The sequence below is a fragment of the Spermophilus citellus genome (genome assembly GCF_964194105.1).
Source record: "Spermophilus citellus genome assembly, chromosome: 3".
NCBI lineage: Eukaryota > Metazoa > Chordata > Mammalia > Rodentia > Sciuridae > Spermophilus > Spermophilus citellus.
This window is the reverse complement of record NC_138184.1, coordinates 58,284,731-58,294,217: the sequence shown is the minus strand read 5'-3', so window position 1 is coordinate 58,294,217 and position 9,487 is coordinate 58,284,731. Positions and strand designations below refer to the sequence as shown.

Below are 9,487 nucleotides of genomic sequence, written 5' to 3'. Positions count from 1 at the left end.
ACACCATCTACTGGTGTGTACCGAACACCATCACTCTGCAAATTCTGGAGAATGTTTCTAAGAATATAATGGCAATATCATTCATTATGGATTTATTCTGGCTCGTCTTTATATTTATTATGTTTCATACATATAAATATAATATATATAATAAGCTATATCACCATGTGTTTTTAGATAACATTCTCTAGAAAATATAACATTAAATATTACATAAACCATATCTAATATATACTATATATATAACTATAATATATAATGAAGTATAGTGCATTATGTTATTAGGTAACATATAAGTGTTGTTCATAATGTACACATATAGCAAATAATATATGCATATATAATATATAACATACAATGTATAATACATATAACATGTGTTATATATTATATAGAATAATATAATTTGATTATTATATCATATATGATATATAATATATTGTATTAGATACACTGTAATATATAAAATAAGTATTATTATGTTATACATTATATAAAATAATATGCTACATATTATTTTATAAAATTTATTGTTTATATTTATTTATTAATTTATTACATTTATTATAAATTCATTATAGCATATATAAAATAATAAAATCGTATATAAAATAATTGCATTATTTTATATAAATAATTATTTATTTATATAACAAATAATTGCATTATTTTATAATACATATATTAATGATATATATTATATAAAATAGTTGCATTATTTTATATAATGTATAACAATAATTGTATGATACATATTATATAAAATAGTTATATATTATTTTTTATATATATAATAGTTATATATTATTTTATATATTATATAAAAATAGTTGCATTATTTTATATAATATATATCGTATAATATATGTATCAGATTTATATATATTAGATGTAGAGATGAAAACATCTAAATAGTGTAAAGCATATGATCTCCTTGGCTCTTCTTCATGGCTTCTGAGGTGGACAGAGTGGGCCTTACTGTCACCAACAGGCAGAGGGGAACATTAGCCTCCAGGACAGTGAGATGACTTGCTCTGAGTCCCCAGAAGAATCAGGAGCAGCAGTGGGACCCAGCACCCTGGTTTCCAGCTGGCTCTGTTTTCTGAGCCGGGTCTTTTCCTTTATCATAAACACATTCCTCCTTTAATCTACTTTGGGTTTTATTAAATTAATTATGGCACCCACATCTTAAGACAACCGGGGGTGTTCTATCTTGTAAAAATTCCCCTTACGTTGGATCTTTCTTCCCAGTTTATCTTTAAGATAATAAAAACAAAGAATTCCGAAGTCAGGGCAGAGATGAGCAAAACAAACATGGCTGTGATTTGGAGCCATCAGCAGAGCAAGCAAGCAAATGCTGCCATCACCAGCCAGTGTTCTGCAGCCTGTGCCCTCCCCATGCCAACCACAAGGCAAGAGCCACCTCTCCTCACATCTTCTTTAGGGGTCACGGGTATGACTGTCCCCACGCTGTGGCCGCCGTTGGAATCCCAATCACCCTCCCAGCGGCCACTTGGCACTCAGATGCGTTGGGGGCCTCGTTTCCAGTTCCTGAGACCGTTCCTCACGTTGCCTGTCTCTTGTTCACGGTTAATATATGATATGCCCATCCCTGAATTCCTTTTCACTTTAAAAAAAAAAGAGTAAGATGTTTATGGAAAATGCAAACTTTAAGCGGAAAGTGATCTGAAAGCCCAGGCGGGAGTCCAAGCTGACCTCTGGCCACCATCTCTCAGAGCTGCTGAGCCCCCAGCCCAGGGGTGTAGAGCAGAGTGTGGAAGCGTGTGACAATGCATGGATGTCATGGAGAGTTCCGGACCCTCCAGACCCCTTCCTGTGGGACAGAGGGTGGCAGAGGGGGGCGGGGGCAGGGGGAGTTCTCCATGAAGTGGTAAAGACTCAGATGCCAACCCCAGGCAGGAAGTGTTGTAACAGGATCAGGAAGGGGAAAAGCTATCGGAATTTATTAAAAAAAAAAAATTGTAAAAAAAAAACTTGGAGAATGGGAGGTAAGGAGGCTTCAAGGATAGATCCACAAATGGACAGGAGGGCTATTTCTAGATGGTTTGTCAAAGTAAGCCACAGAATCCCAACTGAAATGAGATTAAGTAAAAGGCAACACATTGGCTCACATGTAAAGATTCCCAGTTCCAGGCATGATGAGACCCAGGTCTGGGAAGTGACATAGGGCCCTTCTTCTCCCACCCTTCTTTGTCTCCATCCAGAAAGCTGGAATCTGCTTTCTTCTGTCTTCTTCGGATCAATCACACATCTCCCAAGTCCCAGAAGACAGCTCCAGCCCAAGCCCCAGGGGAGACACTTGCTGGCCAGGGCTGACTGGTCCCCTGTTCCACGCCTGCCTCAGCCCTGGGACAACCATGGGCAGGAGGCAGGATTGAGCGTGGCCTGGAGAGTCTATGGTGCAGAGGGAGGGATGCAGTAACAGTCATCCATTCTCCACACTGATCCTCATCTGCCTTTACTACACGATTGTTTTCTAAATAATTCTTAATGAACTGCTATTATTTCATGAGATGGTTTAAAAGGTTTGTTTTGAAAGACACTGTGATGTAGCTGGGAGTTTGACACCCAGGAAATCCGCCTCTTTAATGCCCACAGTTTAGCACAGCCAAAGTTAGCCTGGGCACAGTTAGTGGGACTGTAGATAATGACCCTTGCCAAGCAATAAAAATAGCCTGGTTCTGTCTGCATGTATCCATTTAATAATGTTCATGAAATCTATCACCGGTATGGACCGTGGATATCTATTATTATTATTATCATTGTTATTATTATTATTATTAGATACTAGAGGCTCTCTACCACTGAGCTACTTTCCCATCCCTCCCTCCCCATTTTTATTCTTCTTATTATTTTGGGTCCCAAGGATTGAACCCATCGATGCTTTAGCACTGAGCCACACATCCCCAGCCCTTTATTATTATCTATCTTTTTTTTTTTTTTAAATTTAGAGACAGAGTCTTGCTGAGTTGCTTAGAGCCTCGCTAAGTTGCTGAGGCTGGTTTTGAATTTGCAATCCTCCTGCCTCCGCCTCCTGAGCCACTGGGATTACAGGTGTGCCCCACCGTGCCTGGCCTTCAGCATCCATTTGTGACTGAGACTGGAGGTTTGTCTAGGCGATGCCATCCTGGATGCCACCCTGGATGAGATCTATCTCCCCAAAGGGCAAGAGCTGGGCCTCTTCTTCCCTCTCTTCTCCTACCCTTGACCTTGCCAGACTTTAAAGAGTTGGCCTTCCTTTCCAATCAAGGCTAATCATATTCCCCAAACGGATCCTCCATGTGGTCCCTATGGGCCACCTAGGATGCCTAGTGGCCACCCCTGGGAATTCTGACTCCCTGCAGTCACAGCAGGCAGTCACCCTGGGCGATGGCTGCAGTGGCTGGCCGAGGCCTCCTGTTGGCAGGGTCAGGCTGTGAACACAGCCCACTCCTGTCCAGTGAGAAGTAGGCCCTGCCAAGACAGTGCCCTGTTCCCCTGGGAACAGGGACAGGAGCGCCTTTAGAGAGCAGGGTGACCCCAGCCTTAGGCGTGGGTTTCAGCTTGTGAGACCACCTCAGGTCTTCGGAGGAGATGCAGACGGGACCTCTGTTGCTGCTGCACTGAGACCCTGCGATGGCTCTCCCTCTGAAGGCTGCTCAGAAATCTGGGCCCCTGGAGCATCCCGAGGAGCTCAGCGAGTGTCCTTTGCTGCTGCTTGAGGCTGTTTCCTTAGGAGCAAGGAAATAGAGGAGAAAATACACCTAATTTCCATCCAGTGAGTCCCACCTGCAACCCTCTCTGCCAGCCCTTTCTAATCCCACTACCCCCCCCCCCCAGTCATGATACCCCAGGCCCTTCTCTCAACCCCTCAGATGCTGTGTCTTGTTCTTATCATGGGTCTTTTTGTTGGAGGAAACTGAACTCAAGGGCAGTCCACCACTGAGCCCCGTCCCCAGCCCTATTTTGTATTTTATTTAGAGTCAGGGTCTCACTGAGTTGCTTAGGGCCTCACTTTTTCTGAGGCTGGCTTTGAACTCAGGATCCTCCTGTCTCAGCCTCCAGAGCCCCTGGGATTACAGGCCTGTGCCACTGTACCCAGCTCATCATGGGTCTTTGCATTTGCTGATTGGCTGTTCTCTCCTCCTGAGATGCCCTTCTGTCTGTCGGATTGCCTCAAAGAAGTGTCAGCTCGTATTTCACCTTCTCTGGAGGCAACTTAATATCACTCTCCCCCAGCGGCTGTCTACTCCATTCTCATATTTAATGACTTCAGAACCTTTAACAGCATGTAAGGTGCTTTCCTCCACTGGTTTGTTGGCATTGTATTGTTTGACCTCCTAGCAGCTCTATGTCTATGACCCTCTCCATCCCTACATGGCAGCCTGTCCTCACCAGCCCCAGGACTGTTAAGAGGCCACCCTCTCTGTTCCCTTTCTTTGACAAACAGACCAAGTTAGAACCTGACTCTAGGTGTAGAGCCTAAAGTCTCCTTGACACAGCATCCCACAGTTTATAAATTTCCAGAGCTATTTCTGCTGAGTCTTGAGATTTATGCTTGGTACTGGGTGGCATTTGCAGAAGGCCCTTTTGGAGTTTTACCAGCTTTGGCATAATGTTGGTCTGTGTGTCCAGCTAAATCATAGTGTTATGGTTTGGATGTGAGGTGTCCCCCAAAAGCAGATATATGACTCAATGAAGAGAAATGATTGGGTTCTGAGAGCCTTAATTCAATCAGTACAATAATCAATTTGAATGGATTAACTGGGTGGTGACTGTAGACAGGTAGGGTGTCACTGGAGGAGGGAGGTTCACCGGGGGAAGCATGACTTTGGAGTGAATATTTTGTCCCCGGTGAGTCAAGCTCTGTCTCTGTTTCCCAGTGCCACAACCTGAGCTGCTTCTTCCTCCAGGCCCTTCCGCCATGATGTTCCACTTCACCTTGGGTCCAGAGCTGTGGAATTGGTCGACCGTGGACTGAACCTCAGAAACTATGAGCCCATACCAACTCTTCTACTTGGTCTTGTCAGGTATTTTGGTCCCAGTGGCAAAAATACCTGACAAGACCAAGTAGGAAAGTTGGTTTGGGCTCATAGGCAAAAAGACTGACCAAAACACATAGTTTCTTAGAATCCATGAATCTTCTCAGACATCTTGGGCCCTCTGTCTTCCAATTTTGTTCCTCAGGTATTATCTACTTCTACCAGGTATTAATGGGAATCCTGAAAGAAAAACAAGAAGGTGGCAGGGGACCTAGAGATAAACACCTAGCTTCCTCGCTGTTTATATAGGTCACCTCTGGTTCTGCCCAACTGTCCCTAGCAAGATTGAGAACCAGTTTCCACAAAGGTCAAGCTCATTAATGCACGCTAGGCTGGTTGCCTTCCATTTCCAATGCCACCTCCTGTCTCCTCTTCTAATGCTTTCTATGAATTCAGTTCTCAAATCAAACTGCTCAAGCCCTTATCTCAGGATCTGCTTCTGGTGCAGTCTCAGCTTTCCACATCGAAACATGGCAAAATAAAATTAGAACCAAATAAACGGATTTCCCCCCTGTAGGACCTCTGCTTCTCCAGTGTACTAATAGGCATCCTGGAATTTCAAGACAGGGTTTTTAGCAGCATTTCCTGAAGATCAAGGCAACGTGCCCATTTTTTACAAGGAGGTGTGTGGAACCCGTGCACCTGAGGACATCGGTCTTCAGGGATCCCTTATCCCACTGGTGACAGTTCCTGGGCTTGAAGTTTCATGCTGCATTTGGATGCAACAACCCCGCCTCCACAGCCATCCCTGTCTTCTCTTGGCAAAAAAGAGCTATGCAGGTTCCAACTTCTCTTCCCAGAGGAACCAAGAGTGGAGGGGGCTTTCAAAGCCCCTTTCTTCCTTACTCACTCAAAGTCCTGCCATTCCATCCATCTTCCTCGTTGTCATTTCGGATTACAAAGGAGCTGATGGGAACAGACCACACTCATGGTTTCAGGACTGAAAAGGATGTGTCACTAGCGAGTTAGTCATTCACTGAGGGCTGTGATACAGACGCCGGCCTCACGGAGTCCCAGTCTAGCAAGGGGAGGTCGTTGTGCAACTCAGAGTTACTAAGTGAATCAGTGCCCTTTTTTATTATTATAATTTTTTTTTAGTTATGGGTTGACACAATATCTTTATTTTATTTTTATGTGGGGCTGAGGATCGAACCCAGTGCCTCACACATGCTGGGTGAGTGCTCTACCTCTGAGCCGCCACCCCAGCCCCATCAGTGCCCATTTTGACAAGTGATTTAGATGCACCACGTAGGTGGTCAGGAGAGCCCCTCAGGGGGACTTGGAAGATGGCCTGCAGCCCGTGGAACTGAGGAGGAAGGGGGGGAAGGGTAAGGAAGAGGGGAACATGTTTTCAGGCAGCACCCAGTCTTTGGGTGGGAAGGAGCCTGGGTTTAGGGGAACCGACTAATGGACCAAATTTCCAATGAGTGGAGCAGAAGGGTGGGAGGCAGGGGTGAAGGTGGGCATGGGCCAGATCAAGTTCACATGCTTACTTTACGAAGTTCAAGAAGTCTTAAACACTCCTGAGCTTCTCCGTCCTCATCTGAAAAATAGGGAGTAATTATAGTACTAGTTACAAAGAATTGCAAGGATCAAATGAAATTAATACATGTCAGGCCCAAAGCCAGCTGCCTACTATGTGTCAGGTCCTCAGAAAATGGGGTCGAATTGTCAATGTACATATTTGCTTATGCTGGGTTACTCGTCCCATGGAACAACTAGGATTCAAACTCAGGTGTTTCTAATTGGAGTCTTCCTGTTGGCAGCCCTGATGTGTATCATGGGTCGATTTTATATCATGTTTCTTTGGATTATTAGATGACTCTTGAATATCAAGATTGTTTTGGGAAGGCATTGTTTCTGTTTTGGGCACCAGGGATTGAATACAGGGGTGTTTAACCACTGAGCCACATCCCTAGCCCTTTTTATATTTTATTTAGAGACAGGGTTTCACTAAGTTGCTTAGGACCTTGGGAAGTTGCTGAGGTTGGCTTTGAACTCGCAATCCTCTACCTTCAGCCTCCCAAGCCGCAAATAGCAAGGTTTTTTTGTTGTTGTTGTTTTTGTTTGTTTGGGCTTAAACCCAGGGCTTCATGCATGCTAGGCAAACACTTGAACGCTGAGCTTCAAACCCTGCCCTTCAGGTGTCTGAGAATATTTAGAAATCAAGTACCTATGGAAAATGGTCACAAGATTTTTAGTGACAAAATACATTCTTTAAAACTTTATGCACCATTATCCCAATTTTATTTTCAAAGTTAGAGTCAGATGAGATTTTTTTAAAAAATAAGAATAGCAAAATCGTTATTGCTAAATAAGGGAATCCTAGGTGATTTAATGAAGCTTTTATAATCGTTCCCTCCAAAGTCAAAAAACCTGCTAAAGTTCCAGATTTCCTTCCTGGCTCAATATTGGAGAGTTACTCATTTCCCTATTTCTGGAAAAAAAAAAATACATGAGTATACATAAGGCCCACCTCCTACCAGGAATTGATTTCAAAGATTATGAATCAAGCTTGAAAAGGCATTAAAGCTCCTCGCCTCTCCCCTGAAAAGAGGGGGTGCTTTCCTGCTTTGAGAGGAAGTCAATGCAAAGGACAGGAGTGGTCCGTTTCCAGTCCTGGCAAGCAGACCAGAGCTCAGAGCATCTGGGATCAACAACTGGCTGGCACCAAAAGGAAAGAACAGCTGGATTAACCTCACTGCTGTGCTCAGGGGCTCATATCAAATGCTCAGGGAACTTTCCAGAATGCACTGGACCCAGGATGGGGCGTGTGTGACACTTTGGAAATCATATATACCCCTTAGGCTTTGTTCCAAAGAGAAAGCACAAGCAGCAAGGCCCTGTTTGTCCTTTGCAAGGTGTTAGCCACAGATATGCCACCAGCAGGCTCTGTGGCAGAAGGAGGCAATCGCACAGGGTCCCTTGGCGATTTGAAGTCCACCCTCCAGCGGCCATGGGTTTCTCTTCTGTACACCTACATCATCATCTCACAGTGTGAGCCGGGCATTGTGTTGTGTACCTATCATCCCAGCAGCCCGGGAGGCTGCGGCAGAAGGATCATGAGTTTAAAACCAGCCTCACAAAAGTGAGGCCCTAAGCAACTCAAGCGAGACCCTGACTCTAATAAAATAGAAAAAGGGCTGGGGATGTGGCTCCGTGGTTAAGCGCCTGGGGTCCATCCCTGGTACCCAAAATAAAACCAAAAAAACCACATCACAGTGTGTCCCAGACTGATAAATTCTGAGAGCTGAAAAAATGTTTGCTAAAGAAACTGCTGAGGTATTGAGTCAGAATGTTGATAGAGCACATAAGACTTTAATTTGGATTAGGATGCTCCAGCCCTCGACCTCCACCCCCCTAAAAAAAATCTGTAGTCTTGCCAGATCCGTCTTCTCACAAAAAGGATACAGCTGTGCTTGCCCAACCTTTGATACCCAACAGGTATCTGGTGTAACATTCTAAAGAAGACCCTAGTCGACAGTCATTTATTAAGTGTCTACTACACGTCGTATATTGCAAAGGCATGCCTCCAAGTGGGGAAGCCAGCCATCTTTGTAGCCAGCAGACTGTTGGCAAACATTTCTGAGGCCAATCAGGATTTATTTGAAGCTCGAGACGGAGGATGTGGGCTCCAGATGGTACCCTTGTGTGAGCGCAAACCCTTGTAGAACAGGACTGACCTCAACGCGAAAGCAACACGTTTTTGCGGATTATTAGACCATCCGTCACTTGAGGACAGTTGAATAATGTCTTTCCTAGGAAATTGGGGAAAGTTTACGTGCCTCTTTTTGAAGGTCTCAGTTCTGAAAGAATAGGGCTAATGACGCATTCATTGGTTTCAGAAGGCGGACCCTCAGGGGATGTAAAAGGTGTGCTGAAATCCTCAAAACCTCATGGTCCCCTTCAACAACCATGATCAATCACGGCGTTAAAATAATAAATAAATAGAAGAATATTTCCATGTGTTGATGGAGCATGCATATGGACGACGGTGGCTCAGCGCCTGGAACGCTCCTGGGCCAGGGCAGAGCTGCTGGGAATTCTCTTTGGAAAGTCCTGGAGCATTTGGAGAGAGGAATAAAAAGGTGCAGACTGAGGACTTTGAAACCGGTGGCCCCATCTGCAGAGCCCAGATTTATATTGAAAGCACGAGGCTGCAGAAGTCCCTTCTGGGGCCTGTCCTTTCTTCCTCCCAGAGTCCCTCCCCCACGTGGGTGACTTCTTCCTACTCAAGATTCTCTTAGGTGAACCCCATTCACCCAGGACATCACCTGCTTCTCTCGATGGAAGGCCTCCTGTCACTACATGGCTGTCACTCCACTAGTCTATGAGTCCTCTGGTGTCAGAGAATAAGTCCTGTTTGTGTTTGTACCCCATGGCACCCATCACAATGGCCACTAAGGATAGGCCTGGACATGGTTCTGTGGAAAAAAATTGGAAAA

At 44.6% G+C, this 9,487-nt stretch overlaps 1 long non-coding RNA gene across 5 annotated transcripts in view; it reads right to left on the bottom strand.

Annotated features, from left to right (window-relative positions):
- Positions 1-802: 802 nt before the first annotated feature.
- Positions 803-9,487, bottom strand: part of LOC308644430 — a 248,779-nt gene continuing 240,094 nt past the window's right edge. For all 5 annotated transcript variants that reach the window (XR_014021001.1, XR_014021002.1, XR_014021003.1 and 2 more), the window contains one exon: positions 803-6,585. This is a non-coding gene — a long non-coding RNA (uncharacterized lncRNA). The remainder of the gene's footprint in view (positions 6,586-9,487) is intronic.